This window comes from Lipotes vexillifer, unplaced genomic scaffold (genome assembly GCF_000442215.2).
Source record: "Lipotes vexillifer unplaced genomic scaffold, Lipotes_vexillifer_v1.1 scaffold21, whole genome shotgun sequence".
In the NCBI taxonomy this organism is placed as follows: domain Eukaryota; kingdom Metazoa; phylum Chordata; class Mammalia; order Artiodactyla; family Lipotidae; genus Lipotes; species Lipotes vexillifer.
In genome coordinates this window covers 548,841-564,198 of record NW_006774065.1, presented here as the reverse complement: position 1 = coordinate 564,198, position 15,358 = coordinate 548,841, and the positions used below count along the sequence as shown (strand labels likewise).

Sequence of the window (15,358 nt, the reverse complement as noted above, 5' to 3'; positions counted from 1 at the left end):
CCTCTGCCTCCTCCCCCTGCCTCCCAGGCCCTCCTCCTCCCCTTTTCTCCCCTCCTCCCCTCCCACTTCCTCTGTCCTGAGCGTCGTCACTGTTCGTATTTAGTACGAATTGCCCAACTGTGGCAGGGACTCCAGAGCGCCCGCCCCCAGCTCTGCGACCTCCTGTCCCCCCAGGGCGCCACACACACCTTCCCGCGTGTGCGCACACACATGCTATTGCAGCCTCTCTCTCCGTGGAACAGAAGCCCAGCAGGCTCCCGCCTCAGGACCTTGTACCCCTACGACTTGGAATTCTGTCCCCCCCAGATATCTGCCCGGCTCTTTCCTTCACGACTGCGCCGCCACCTTATCAGAAAGGCTCTTCCCTGCCACCCTGTGTGAAATAAAATAGCGGCCAGTTCTCCCCTCACCCCTCATGCTTATCACCGGGCCACCACCTGGCCTGTTGCACGTTCATATGTTCTTGCGTTCTGACCATCGCCAGGCGCTAGAATGCTACAGGCAGAAGCTTCGTCTCTTGACAAAGCTTGAGCACTGCCTGGCTGGGAACGCTTGCTCACAAGGAACATTTTAGAATGCATCAGCGAGGAGCCTTCTAGGTGGGGTCCTTGTGCTAAGTGCCTGGCCCACAGCGACTCCATTCTACAGATAAGGAAATAGGCACAGAGGGTTAGGTCAACAAACCCAAGTCCCTGCTTTCTAACGAACTGGGAGACAGACGATTGGCAAGTGAACAAATGAACGATGGATTGCAGATAAGCGCTCCAAGAAAATGAAACCTGGGTGTGTGCTCCACTGCAGTCCTCAAGCCCCACCCACCTGCTCCTAACGCCTGCAGCCCTCCACCCCACCTGGGCTTCGGGACCCCTGATGTAGACCAGTCCCCTCAGTCTCTAGTGGGGGCCACGCAGGGATAGGAGGGCAGTATCCCCAGCCCCTGCGTAAGGCAGGCCAGTCCCTGAGGGCTCAGAATGAGGCCTTCGGAAGCTCTTCTTTGGCCCTGGAAGGAAGCAGCCTTCTCCCCCGCCCACCCTTAAGCAACACAGCCTAGCCTGAGTCAGTATTTATCAGGCACCTGCTGCGACTAGCCAGAGAGCCTTGCCTGGCATTGTGTTCCCCTTGGGAGACCCGACACTGTCCAGGGTACCGGGAGCAGGGACCCAACCCCTGACCTAGATCAAGATGGCTGGGGCAAAGGTGGCTAGATGAGGCGGCTGTGGTGTCAGATGGGGACAGGTTCCAAGAAGTCCTTGCTGCAGGATTTCCTACCCTAGAGTCCTGGGGAAAGTGGCTTGGCCCGTTCTGTGCCTCAGTTCGTTCACCTGTCAAATGAGGATAATAAGAGCCTCTCTCCCAGGGCTATTGCGAGGATTAAATGAGTTGGGAAGATGTGACAGTGCGTAGAATAGCGCCCCAAGGTGAGAGCACCATGAAGCTAGCTGTTCTTCTTGCTGCCCCGAGGTCCCAACTGACCTGGCTTCTGCTCACCTTTCTGCCCCCATGTCCCAACCTCTGCCCCTTGTTCTCTCTACCCCAGGCTTCTGGGCCTTCTTTCTGTTCCTTAAACAGCCCCAGCTTTTTCCAGCCACAGGGTCTTTGCACTTGCTGTTCCCTCTGCCTAGAATACACTTCCCCACACCTGATGCCTTCTCCTCCTGCAGGTCTCACTTCAAAGCCTGCTCCCTAGAGAGGCCTTCCCTGTGTAATCTGTCCAAAATGAAAGTCCCAACCCACCAGTCACTCTCTATCAAATCACCCCATTTTATCTAAAATTGTCTTATTCGTTTATCTGTTTACTTCTTTCTCTCCCCAGCTCCCAAGAGAGAGAAGCTAGTCTGTTTTTGCAAATGGATGTATCCCCGGCACCTGGAACAACGCCTGGCACCTAGTACATACTCAATAAAGGCTTGAAATAATTAACCTTTAATTAATCAACCAACTCATTCATTAATTAATATAATTTCATTGAATTCCTTAAGGCCTTCAGTGGCCATCAGCTGTGGGGATTGTTTTATGTTTGCTGACTTTTGTAGTTCTTGGGAATTAACTAATTAACTAAAATCTGGGGTCTGTGCTCACCCTGACGCCACCCCCTTCTTTGATGCCGAGCTTCCCTCGGCAAGGACTGGCTCGCCTTGACCATCTCACCCAATCTAACTTTCAAGTCTTCAAGGTCCAAATGTACGTGATGCTTACCCAAGAGAGCCCCCAAGGCCACGGCAAGAGTGTTCTCATGTCACGCCACACTCACTTGACAAGAGAGAAAGCAGAGATGAAAGGATGTCTGAGACACGTGACCAGCCGTGACCTCGCTGTGGGGAGTCACATCCACTGGGGGAGTAGGGGGCGGTGACCTAAGAAGCCAGAGAAAAGACTTTGTCATGTTTCAGAGAGAGGCTTTGCCAGGATGAGGCAAGACAGTGATGCAGAAGGAAAAGAAAGATTAATGATGGTAAAATATTATCAACGTGCATGTCAGAGAAATCCTGTAAACGCCAAGTCAGATGACGTTCCTCCTCAGCTCAAAACCCTCCCACGGTCGAAAGACAGTTAGTAGGAGTGTTGGCAAGGAGGTGGAGAGATTGGGACCCTCATACACTGCTGGCGGGATTGTAAAATGGCACGGCCACTGCGGAGAACAGTCTGGAAACAGCTCCTCGAAAGACTAAACACAGAGTTGCCATAAGTCCCCGCAGTTCCCCTCCTGGGTATACGTGAGAGAAATGAAAACTGTGTCTGCACAAAAATGTGTGCATGACAGCACTCTTCACGGTAGCCAAAAGGTGGAAGCAAGCCAAATATCCCCCACTGACACATGGATAAATAAAACGTGGAATATCCCACAATGGAATATTATTTAATATTAAAAAATCAAGTACTGATCCATGCTGCAACACGGATGACTTTGAAAACATTACCCTAAGTGAAAGAGGCAGTTACAAAAGACCACATACAGGGCTTCCCCGGTGGCGCAGTGGTTGAGAGTCCGCCTGCTGATGCAGGGGACACGGGTTCGTGCCCTGGTCCGGGAAGATCCCACATGCCGCGGAGCGGCTGGGCCCGTGAGCCATGGCCGCTGAGCCTGCGCGTCCGGAGCCTGTGCTCCGCAACGGGAGAGGCCACAACAGTGAGAGGCCCGCGTACCGCAAAAAAAAAAAAAAAAAGACCGCATACAGTATGATTCCATTTCCATGAAATTTCCAGAACAGGCAAATCCATAAAGACAGAAAACAGGTTAGTGTTTGCCTAGGCTGGGGGGCAGAAAGAATCGGGAGTGCCTGTTAAGGGTTCTTTTTGAGGTGATGGAAAGTTCTAAGATGGTGGGGATGGTTGTACAGCTCTGTGAATAGACTAAAACCCATTGAATTGTACATTTTGCATGAGTGGGTTGTGTGCTATATGATGTATAGCATATTTCCTGTGGTTCCCACCTCACTCAGAGTAAAAGCCCAAGTCCTCACCACAGCCCACTCTGTGAGCTCTGTGGGTCACCCTCATCTCCCTGACCTCGCATCCGCCTCTCCCCCAGCCCACACTGCTCCACCTCCTAGGTGTTCCTCAAACCTGCTGCCTTGCCCCTGCCTCAGGGCCTTTGCACTTACTGGTCCCTCTGCTGGACCACTCTTCTCTCAAACCTCCATATGGTCACCTTCCCTTCCTTCAAGTCCTTCTTTATATGTCATTTTCTCAGTAAAGACTTCCTTCCTATCAACCTTCTCAAATTACAACCACACCCACAATCCCCCCATCTCCCTGCCCTGCTTTATTTTTCTCCATTACGCTTACCACCATCCAACACTACATTATTCCTGTATTTGCTTGTTTTATTGGTTCTCTTCCTCCTCTGGAATGAAAAAGTCTCCACGAGGGCAGGAATCTGTCTATTTTGTTCATTGCTGTATCCCCAACTCCTAGAACAGTGCCTGGAACACGGTAGGTCCTTAATGAATAGGCATTGATAAACAACAGCTATAAGAGCCCAATGGTTAAGAACCTGCAGCCAGGTTACATAGCTGTGTGGCCTTGGGCAAGTTGCTTAACCTCTCTGTGCCCTGGCTTCTTCCTTATCTATGCAGTAGAGATAATCTCAACAGCGCCCACCTCCTGGCGTAGTCATGGGATTAAATGAGCTAATCCTGGTTACCCACTTATCGAGGTGCCATCCTTACATGGGATCATCACTGCGTGCAGGCTGCCACACTTGGCCCGCCCCACCTCAGCCCAGGGAGAATTAGCATTACCACCTGGGGCAATGCATGAGAGGTATTGCATGGAAGCTGAATGGCTTGATTCAGAAGAGTCATAGCTGGTTAGTGGCAGGGCAGGGATGGAAGCAAGTCACTTGGCTCCAGAGCCCAGACATGAATCATTACTCCCTTTGCTGAAGAAAAAGTGGAGAGAGGGGAAAGAGGAGGTAGTTGGGGAGAGTGAGAGGAAGCACAGGGAAAAAAGAAAAAGCCAGCAAGGAAGAGGAAAAAATCACGTTTGGCCACATCTGCCACCTAGGTCGCCACCGGGTGAAGACAGACCCAGAGCTCACATTCGCTGCTTTTATTCATTCAGCCGATATTGACCTACTATGTGCCAGGCACTCTGCTAGGTGCTGGGGACCCAGCAGTGAACATACAAAGCCTTGCTGACCTTCTATTCCAGCAGACAAGCAAGATCAATAAATGGTGAACATAATCATTGGTAAATTTTATAACATGCCAGGGCTGCGCTGCCCTATACGGTAGCCACTGACCACGTGCGGCGACAAGACACTCGAAATGATGTTCACATGAGAGCTGCTGTGTCCTACACACGCCAGGTTTCAAGGACTTACTGTGAAATAAAGATCATAAAATATCTCAATATTTTGATGTTGATTACACGTTGAAATGACAACATTGGGATATGTTGGGGTAATTAAAAATATACTATTGAGATTAATTTCTCCTATTTCTTTTTACTTTTTAAAATGCAGCTACTGGAATTCCCTGGTGGTCCAGTGGTTAGGACTCCACACTTTCACTGCTGAGGGTGCGGGTTCGATCCCTGGTTGGGGAACTGAGATACCACAAGCCAAAAAAAAAATAAAATGCTGCCACTAAAATTTTTTTTTAATTGCACATGTGGTTCCCATTGCATTTCTGTTGGACTTCACTGTGTTAGAGGATGATACATGATTTAGCAGGAAAAATAAGAGAACAGGGTAAGTGGCCCCAGTGGGCAGGGTTGCAATTTAAATGGGGTGGTTGGGGGAGGGCCTCTGTGAGAGGATGCCATTTGAACAAAGACTTAAAGTAAGTGCAGGAACGAGCCACATAGATATCTGGGGAAGGTCTTTCCAGGCCCAGGCAACAAGTCAGTGCAAAGGTCCTGAGGCAGGAGTGTGCCTGGATAGATGTTCTTTAAGATGCTATAATATCCCATTGATGCAAATGACTTCTTAGGAGCTGTTTTTCTTCAGTAGGTGAAAATGACTCGTGCAATTTTTTTTTTTACAATCCTTTTTTTTTTTTTTTTTTTTTTTTGGCCATGCCAGGCGGCTTGCTTGCAGGATCCTAATTCCCCAACCAAGGATTGAACCCATGCCCCCTGCAGTGGAAGCACGGAGTCCTAACCACTGGACTGCCAGGGAGTTCCCAGAACACTTTTTTAGAATTTAGGAAAGTAGATCTTATTTGACACAGAGTACAGTAGGGCTGCAGGAAGAGCAAACTGAAAAGACAAAGCAGGAGAGACACAGTTCTATTGAACAATTAAGTAACAGGAGAGCAAGTCATTAAATGAAGAACAAAACAGTTGAGCTTGATCAAAGAATGCTCTTTTTCTAATGTCCATACTTTTGCAATTCCCGCTGTCTCTTGTCTAGCGGACACAACTACTGTGTTTTGAGGCAGCAGGAGATGCAGGGGAAGTGCTTAAACTCCCCCATGAAACGGCGCATCTTCAGAAGTAGCAGACACCTGGTTAGCTTGACGTTCTATGCAAGGATTCATAACGTGGTTCCTGCAGGTGGCACAGTTACCAACCACGCTATCCCAGGCTCAGAGGGCTACCACATTTCCCCCTTTTCATGTCAAAGCGCTCCTTGCCTGCACTGATGCTGGTTCCACCCCAGGTATCCACATCCATCACCACTGCCATTTTGGAAACACACAGACCCTTGCAGCTGTGTGCATGTTAATGTTAGTGGAGGTCTCCAGAGTCTCACCACCACCACCACATCCCCTAGGAGATTCAGCCAAGCCCCTACAAAACCCTGACTCCCTGCAGAATCATCCACCACCTTGGGAGTCTCCAGACGTCTTCCTTCACTAAAAGCTGACAGTTGAACTTCACCTTTGCCCCCGCATCTCAGGACTTGAGACGTGTATGTCTCTCTGGCAAGAGCTAAGTCTCCAACGCAAAACCACCTTCCATCTCAAAGGTGTAAGTGTGTGGGAGGGCTCAGCTGGCAACCAGGAGCTAACAACTCTGCTCTGTGTCTGCCGGATCACAAGAGAAAAGCCTCTGCCTGTTCCCACAGCCCAGACGGCTGGAGACGTGAGGATGGTTCCAGTCCCAGGACGCAGGAGGTTCCTCTGAGGTCACCTGGCCCTGCCGGACGTGCAGGGATGAACATCCATCCATCCATTCATATAGCAGATATGCACCCGGCACCCACTCTGTGCCAGGCCTACTGTGTGCTACGGGCAGGGGATAGAATAGTGAACAAGACAGACAGGTCCCCTCTGTCCTGGCCTCACGTTTTAGCAGGGGAGAGAGATTTTAAAACAAAACAAAACACACCTAAGCAAATAAATAAGGATTTTATATGATGATAAAGTGCCAATGAGAGAAACAGATGAGGTAACACCACAGAGAAATGAGGGGGTGGAGGGGTGAGACCAGAAGGGTGAGACCGGGGAGGACGTTCTGGCAACATACCCAGTAAGTGCAAAGGCCCTGTGGCAAGGAGATGTCCCATCTGTTCAAGGAACAGATAAGCAGAGACGGTGCCATGAAGAGCAGGCCCCTCAGATAGCATGACCTCCCAGTTTATATCTCTTGTCCCAATATGATTATTACTAGCACCCTCCCCCTTTTACTCTCAAAGTTTGTGCGATAAATTAATTGTTAGGTTTTTCTTAGGCCACGGTAAAGAATTCCAATTTTAGCCGTGGAGATCTCAGAGCAGAAAAGTAACCTAAATCAGAGTGATCTGATTTAGATTTTAAAATACCTTTCAGGGAATTCCCTGGCGGTCCAGTGGTTAGGACTCTGCGCTTTCACTGCCGGGGCCCAGGTTCAATCCCTAGTCGGGGAAATAAGATCCCACAAGCTGCGCGGCACAGCCAAAAAATAAAAAATAAAAAAAAATATATGGGACTTCTCTGGCGGTCCAGTGGTTAAGACCACACACTTCCACTGCAGGGGCCGCGGGTTCGAGTCCTGGTCGGGGAACTAAGATCCCACGTGCTGCGCAGTGCGACCAAAAAAACAAAGCTTTCAATGATTACTCATTTTGAAGGGGTGATAACTGTTACGTGAAGCATCTTCGAGGTGCGTACTGCAGGATGTAGGGGAGAAAGGCCATCGTGACTGAGAGCAGCTTCAAAATAATTCACTAAAAGAGAAAGTGAAGAGGATGGATGAAGCAGCTGTAACAAAAAAACTTGATAGGTGTTGAATCTGAAAAATGGGTCCATGGAGGTTCATGGTACGATTTTCTCTCCTTTTGTGTCTGTTCCTACTATAGACTGAATGTTTGTGCCTCCCACACACACAACACACACACACAAAACTCATATGTTAAATCTTAAGCCACAGCGTGATGGTATTTGGAGATGGGGGGGTCTCTGGGTGGTGATTAGGTCATGAGGTTGGAGCCATTTTGAATGAAATTCGTGCTCGTATAAAGGAAACCCCAGAGAGCTCCCTCACCACTTCAGCCACATGAGAACACAGGGAACCTATAACCATCTATGAACCAGGAAGTGGGCTGTCACCAGACACAGAATCTGCCAGCCCCTTGGTCTTGGACTTCGAGCCTCCAGAGCCATGAGGAAAAAAAAATATCTGTTGTTTATAAGCCACCCAGTCTGCGGTATTCTGTTACAGCAGACACAGCGAACTAAGACAATTTCCCTTTTCTTTTTTAAAGAATAAAAAAACTTCTCCCTGACTGCTTCTGGAGGGTCAAGAATAAAAAGTGTGGCTCAGCTCGGATGAGAATGAGGTTGTCCTGAGCAGCCTGGGTTGTAGTGACTTGGGCTGGGGAAGCCAGGGAGACCTGGACGGATGGAAGGTGTATTTGGGACGGATGGATCGGGGGTGAGGGGTAAAGGCAGGGAAGAAATCTGTGTCGTATCAGGAAGGGCTCAGTCATTCAACAAATATTCACTGAGCATCTACCCTGTGCCAGACACAGTGCTGCGCTGGGGGATCCAGTGGTGGGCAAAGCAGCCATGATCCCAGCCCTCCTGGAGCTCACAGTACTGGAGGAGAGACCGACAGTAAATAATCACAGAGGTCTAGAATTACAAACTGCACAACAAAGGAAAGAGAGAGTTCTCGCAGAGCTTGAGAGTGGGAGGTCCTATGCCAGGATATTGTCCTGTCCCTCAAGAACCACCTTCTGCTTCTCCATCCTGATGTCTTCCTTAAGAAGGTGACCCTCAGAAGCCAGGTCAGCAGCCTCCTTTGTCCTCTGGTTTCTAGCTGGGAGGCAGGAGATCTGAAGAAGCTGAGTGAGGGAAAATGAGATGTTCTCCAGCCTCCTCTGGTGGGATGTTCTTAGTAAAGATACCGTTCATCCTCCTTTGCTACTCCTCTTACTGAGAATCCATTTTCCTTCCCCCAGAATCTGGGCTGACACTGTGACCTCTGTCAACCACAGGTTGACTGTGGCAGAAGTGACCCTGGGTAGCCTCCAAGAGTGGACCTTAATCCATCAGCAGCTCTACCTTCACCTCCTAAAACACTCCTTCTTGAACTCGGCCACCATGTTGTGAGGAAACCCAAGCAGCTATGTGGAGAAGCCATGTGAGTGAGGACCACGCCCTCAGCCACCAGCCCAGCTGAGCTTCCAGCTGGCAGCCAACATCTGTGGACCTGCCAGGCATCCTGGCATTCCAGAACTATTCAAGCCAGAAGGTGATAAGAAATACTAAATTTTCGTTGTTTTAAGTCACTACCTTTGGGTTTTTTTGTTTGTTTGGTTTGTTGGTTGGTTGGGTTTTTTTTTGCAGCAACAGATAACAGAAACGCTCAGGCCAGCCACGACCCTTTCCAAGTAAGGCAGCCCCTCTCCTTCCAGGTTCCAAGGTCATTCCCTCCCCTCCAACCTTCAGCCCTAGGAGTGAGAACAGCTTCACGACTCCTTTTGTTTTCCTCACACCTTTAAAACAGTCCGTGTGTTAAACCCTCTTCAAAATCTCCCAGTTTTAGTGCACTGTCCCCTTCCTGCTTGGACCCTGACAGATATGAGAACTGATTCTGTGGTGAAAAAGGAATTAATTAGAGAAGAGGAAGAGAATCCTAGAGATAGCGTTCAGGGGAAAAGCCTGGAGGTAAGAAAGAATAGTCATTAAAAACAGCAAGTCTGGAGCCAGGTAATCCAGGTTCAAATCTTGGCTCACCTGTGGGCATGATACTTACTTCTCTGGACTTCAATTGCCCCATCTGTAAAATGGGGCTAATAATACCTATATCAGAGGGCTGTGCTGTGAATCAAGTGAGCTCCTACCTGTGAAGCCCTTAGAACCTTAGCGTGCTTATTTAATAAAACAAACAAACTGAAAGATCTCAGGTTGGTAGAGGGGAGAGGTGAGAATGTGAGATGTGAGGTCAAAAAGTAAGCAAAGGTGGGACTTCCCTGGTGGTCCAGTGGTTAAGACTCCTGGCTTCCACTGCAGGGGACACGGGTTCAACCCCTGGTCAGGGAACTAAGATCCTACATGCCGTGCAGTGAAGCCCCCCCAAAAAAGCAGAGGTGAGGCCCTCCTTTTCCACCATATGTCAATTCAGAAAGCCTTCACTGGCTGGCCCAGATGGGGTCAGGTCCCTCAATCATTCATTCATTCATTCCACAAACCATGGCATGCATTGGGCCCTGCTGTGAAGACAGGCAATGTCTTTGCCCTCGTGCCTTCATAGCAGTGGCAGGGACAGACATAAGCAATCAGGCTGGGTAAAATTAGAGTGCCATGAAAATAAAACAAGAAGACGTCATAAGGAGAGTTACTTGAGATGGGCCGGCCAGGGGAGGCCTCTCTGAGGAGGTGGCATTGGAGCCAGACTTTGAGGGAGAACGTGGGGACCTGTGAAAAGTGCTTACAGCAGTGAGCACAGCACGTGCCAAGGTCCTGGGGTGAGCACAGGCTGAACACATCAGAAGATCCACAAGAGGCTAGGGAGGCTGCATCTCAGGGAGTGGCAGGGGGAGAAGTGGGGGACCTGGACCAGCGCCAGAGCTGCAGGGCCTTGTGGGCCCTGGAGAGGGGCCTGGGCTTTATACCTGGGCAACGGGAAGCCAGTGCAGGATTTAAGCAGGAAGTAACTCAATCCTGTTTCCTTTGAAAAAGGTTCACTCTGTGACCTCCGTAATACACCCTCCCCGAAGCAGATTCCTTTCCCTGAGAGCATTTTTCTCAGGTGCAGGTGGCATTATAGACTCAGTGGTGTGAGAATAATATCTTTGCCCCCACTGGTCTGGGACCTGTGTGAGACCGTGTCCCCCTTGCTCACAGGAAACTCTCAGTAAACACAGTTAAACAAAGAACCCTGTGAGTGTCCTGTGGTCCCTCTCGGCACCACCCCATCTCTGCCCAAACGGGAGTTTCTGCTGCTGGCAGCGGTGGGCAGAATGGTGTTGCCGTCCATTTCTTGCCAAAGAATATTTCCGGAACCTGCTTGGACCTGGGTTTCAGCCACCCCCGGCACACACCTCAACCTGGTGTCCAGAAGCAGTGTCCCCACTGAGGAAAGAAAATGGCAACTTTGCTGTTCTACAGTTGAGTGAATTTTTTAAAAGGGCAAAGCCCTTTTCTATCCTAAAGGATTCTTTGTACCAACGTTGGCCTCAACAACACTCCTGCCTGGCGGTACAGCGGCCGTCCTCTTGCTCTGATGCTGTGGGATGTGTCCCCAGGCGTCGGCAGGCCCCAGGCAGACAAGGTGTGTGTTGTAAAGGAAGGGGCCGTGACAGGAGCTGCAGTTTTCTGGGCAGGACAGAAAATGTTCTGGCAGGAAAAACAGCAAAACAGATGGGGACCTGCTGCAGACAGAGCTGTTTAGTTAGGCTGAAGCACGAACACTTGGCTTTCATTGAAGAAAGCCAGTGTACAGCAGGCCACACACGGTGAGAGGTTAAGTGGTTCTCTTGAGTTAGGAAGAGAAGCCTGAAAAACTCCGCTCAGATTTCAACAAACAAGCACTAGTACACTTTGGACCTGAAAACAAAAGCCCTAAGAAATTGAGAGAAAGAGAGAGAAAAAGTTGGACTGTGGGGCTTTTGTGTGCTTTTAGATACTTCCATGAAGGCTGCTGGCATAATCATGCCACCTTCACATTCCACATTTCAGTTCCTTGAACAGAGTTCACTCCCACCCCAGGGCCTTTGCACCTGCTGTGCCCTCTGCCTGGAGTCCTTCCCCTGCCCCTCTTCACATAGTTGGCTCTTCTTCATTCAGTTCTCTGCTCAAATGTCACCTTCCCGGAGAAGCCCCACCCTCCCTCACTCTCCAGCAAACCACTCTATTTTCCTTTTTGAACGTTGTCTGAAATTATTCTGTTGGTTTATTTGTGGACTTGCTTTTGTGTCTGTCTCCACCCGCTGGAATGCAGCTCTACGACAGCAGGGACCTCTCTCATGCTCTCCAGTACCCAGAACCATCCTGACACATAGAAGACACTCAGCAAACATTCACTGCATAAGTAAATCAATAAAGCTGTTGACTGTGGCTGCTGGCTACTTGCCAGAGGGTTTCACATCTGCAGCCATTGAGATGCTTTTGGCTGAAAGTACTAGAAAGCACCAACCTGAGCTGTTTAACAATGAAGACGTTTATTATTTCCACAAAAGGGGGAAATCCTGAGATGGAGCAGCTTTGGGTTCTCAGTTTCCGTGGTCAAGGATGGACGTCATTGAGCACCCACGTTCTTCCCATCTTCCTGCCCCAGCATCTGCTGCAACGCAAGGCGGCAGCCATCAACCCGGAAGTCCCCCAGCACACCACCCCCCTGTCTTATTGGCCAGAATTTGGTCATGTGTCCACTCCTCAGCCAATCATAGTGAGGGAATGGTGTCAACCTCAAACTTCGCTGACCTTTAGAATCCCAGAGGGCTTCAAAGTCAGAGCTCATGCCCCATCCTCGGAGATCTTCGGGGTCCGGGGTCCAGCACTGGGGTTGGTGTTTTTAACTCCCTGTGTGACCCGCACGTGCAACGGGGGCTCAGAGCCATTCATCTCAGGCTGTGGTTCTCCGTTCTGAGAGATGGGAACTAGATAGAAATGCAAATTCTTGGTCCTTACCCCAGACCTGCTGAGTCAGACACTCTAGGGCGAGGCCCAGTGATCTGGGTCTTCACAAGCCCTCCAGGGGGTCAGAACTCCTGGGGACTGCGAGAAGGGATGAGAATCTTCCAGAAGAACAAATGCTTTGAGTGCAGCCTGTGGTTGGGAGGGAGGGACTCCCGCGCTGACGGGTCCCCCAGCTCCTCCAGCCGGAGACAGGCCCGTGGTCTCCCTTTCCATCCTTTCCTTTGAGGCCGCTGGGATCTGCAGCAGCTTCAGATGTCCCCGGCCTCTGTGACCTTGATTTTGATTTTGGCTCTCAAGCGTGGCCTGAATTGAAGTTAGTGCAATCAGCTGGGCGCTCCATGGGCCAAGGGCATCTTGGCTTCCAGCTCCTCTCTCCCCAGACCTGCCCCGCGGGGAAGGGAGACAGGTTCTCAGGCGCGAAGGAGTTTATTTCAGCAAGGTGTTTACCGGTCCTAAGATACTGGAATCAAGTTCCTGAAACTCTACCCGAAGGAACTCACTCAGAGAGCAACAAGACACCAGCGTCAGCCCAGCCTTTGTTATTGATGTAAAAGCATTTGAGTCGTTTTTCCTCTTCGTTCTGTTTTCTCTCCCTCCTACCCCCAGCTAACCATTAAGATTTCTCTTGTCTTGATATTTCTCGAGTCCTTTTATTTCTCTCCATCTGTAGTGGGTAGAATTGTGTCCCCCCCAAAAAGGTATGTTCAAGTCTTAACCCCCAGGACCTGTGAGTGTGACCTTATTTGGAAATAGGGTCTTGTGGGTGTGATCAAGTGAAGATGAGGTCATCCGGGATTGGGGTGGCCCTAAATGCAATGACTGGTGTACTTATAAGAGGAGGGGACACAGGGGAGGCTGGAGTGATGGGTCTACAAGCCAAGCAACGCCGGCAGCCACCAGAACTGGAAAAAGCAAGGAAGTTTCCTCCTGTAGAGGCTTTGGAGAGCATGCGACACCTTGATTTCCAACTTCTGGCCCCCAGAGCTCTGAGAAATACATTTCTGTTGTTTGAAGCCGCCCAGTTTGTGGTACTTTGTTACGGCAGCCCTAGCAAATGAATGCACCATTTCCACCGCCTTGGTTAGATCAGTGGTTCTCACACCTGAGGCACTTCAGAATCACCTGGTGGGATGGGGGTAGGGGGGACCCAAAGAGCTGCCCCCCCCCCCGCAACCAGGGGGCCTGATTCAGTAGGTCTGGATGGGCTTATAATTTTGCATTTCTAGCAAGTTCCCAGGAGACACTGATGCTGCTATTTTGGAGACCACACTTTGAGAATCACTGAAACCATCATCCTGCCCGGACGACAGACCCATCCCTCAACTGGCCTAAACTGTCTTCTCCATCCTCCACCCACAGGCAGGCAGAGCTTCTTAAAACTCACCTTGGAAACTGTCTCTCCCAGATTTAAGACCTCCAGGAGCTTCTCAGGACCTGCAGGACATAGTCCGAACACCTTCACAACCCACCCTTACTGCCTGGTCTCAGCTGTGGGCACTCGGAACTGACACCTCCACCCTGCTCCAGGACACAAGAAGAAATAGAGGAAGAATCGCTTTTAAGCACTGCTTTTCTTTGACTTTATCAAGTAATTTTCAATAGATATTGTATTAGTCTCCTTGGGCTGCTGTAATAAAGTACCACAAACAGGGTGGCTTAAAATACAGAGATGTATTCTCTGATAATTCTGGGGGCTAAAATCTGGAATCCGGGTGTGGGCAGGGCCACGCTCCCTCTGAAGGCTCCAGGGGAGGATCCTTCCTTTCCTCTTCCAGCTTCTGGTGGTCGCTGGCTTCCTTGGTGTTCCTTGACTTGTAGACACATCTCGTCATGTGGCCATCTTCTCCCTGTGTGTCTTCAGAGGCCCTGAACAGAACACCCAGCTAAGCTGTACCCAGATCGCTGACCCACAGACACGTTAAAAGGCGTCTCACCAGTCACCTTGGATTAGGGGCCCACCCTATGCCAATATGGCTTCATCTTCACTAATCTGCCATGACCCTATTTCCAAATAAGGTCATGTTCTGAGGGGGTTAGGGCTTCCCTGTACCTTTTTGGAGGACACAGTTCAACCACAACAGATATTGATCATAATAAGAGCTGACATTAGGACTTCCCTGGTGGTCCAGTGGGTAAGACTCCACACTCCCAATGCAGGGGGCCCAGGTTCAATCCCTGGTCGGGGAACTAGATCCCGCATGTGTGCTGCAACTCAGAAGTCCGCGTGCCGCGATGAAGATCCCACATGCCGCAACTAAGACTTTCACACAGCCTAAATAAGTAAACCCCCCCCCCGCAACCAGGGGGCCTGATTCAGTAGGTCTGGATGGGCTTATAATTTTGCATTTCTAGCAAGTTCCCAGGAGACACTGATGCTGCTATTTTGGAGACCACACTTTGAGAATCACTGAAACCATCATCCTGCCCGGACGACAGACCCATCCCTCAACTGGCCTAAACTGTCTTCTCCATCCTCCACCCACAGGCAGGCAGAGCTTCTTAAAACTCACCTTGGAAACTGTCTCTCCCAGATTTAAGACCTCCAGGAGCTTCTCAGGACCTGCAGGACATAGTCCGAACACCTTCACAACCCACCCTTACTGCCTGGTCTCAGCTGTGGGCACTCGGAACTGACACCTCCACCCTGCTCCAGGACACAAGAAGAAATAGAGGAAGAATCGCTTTTAAGCACTGCTTTTCTTTGACTTTATCAAGTAATTTTCAATAGATATTGTATTAGTCTCCTTGGGCTGCTGTAATAAAGTACCACAAACAGGGTGGCTTAAAATACAGAGATGTATTCTCTGATAATTCTGGGGGCTAAAATCTGGAATCCGGGTGTGGGC

General features: G+C 49.9%; 1 pseudogene; it reads right to left on the bottom strand.

Annotated features, from left to right (window-relative positions):
- Window positions 1-5,815: 5,815 nt before the first annotated feature.
- On the bottom strand, window positions 5,816-6,138 carry LOC103074102 (E3 ubiquitin-protein ligase RBX1 pseudogene; annotated as a pseudogene).
- Window positions 6,139-15,358: the final 9,220 nt, after the last annotated feature.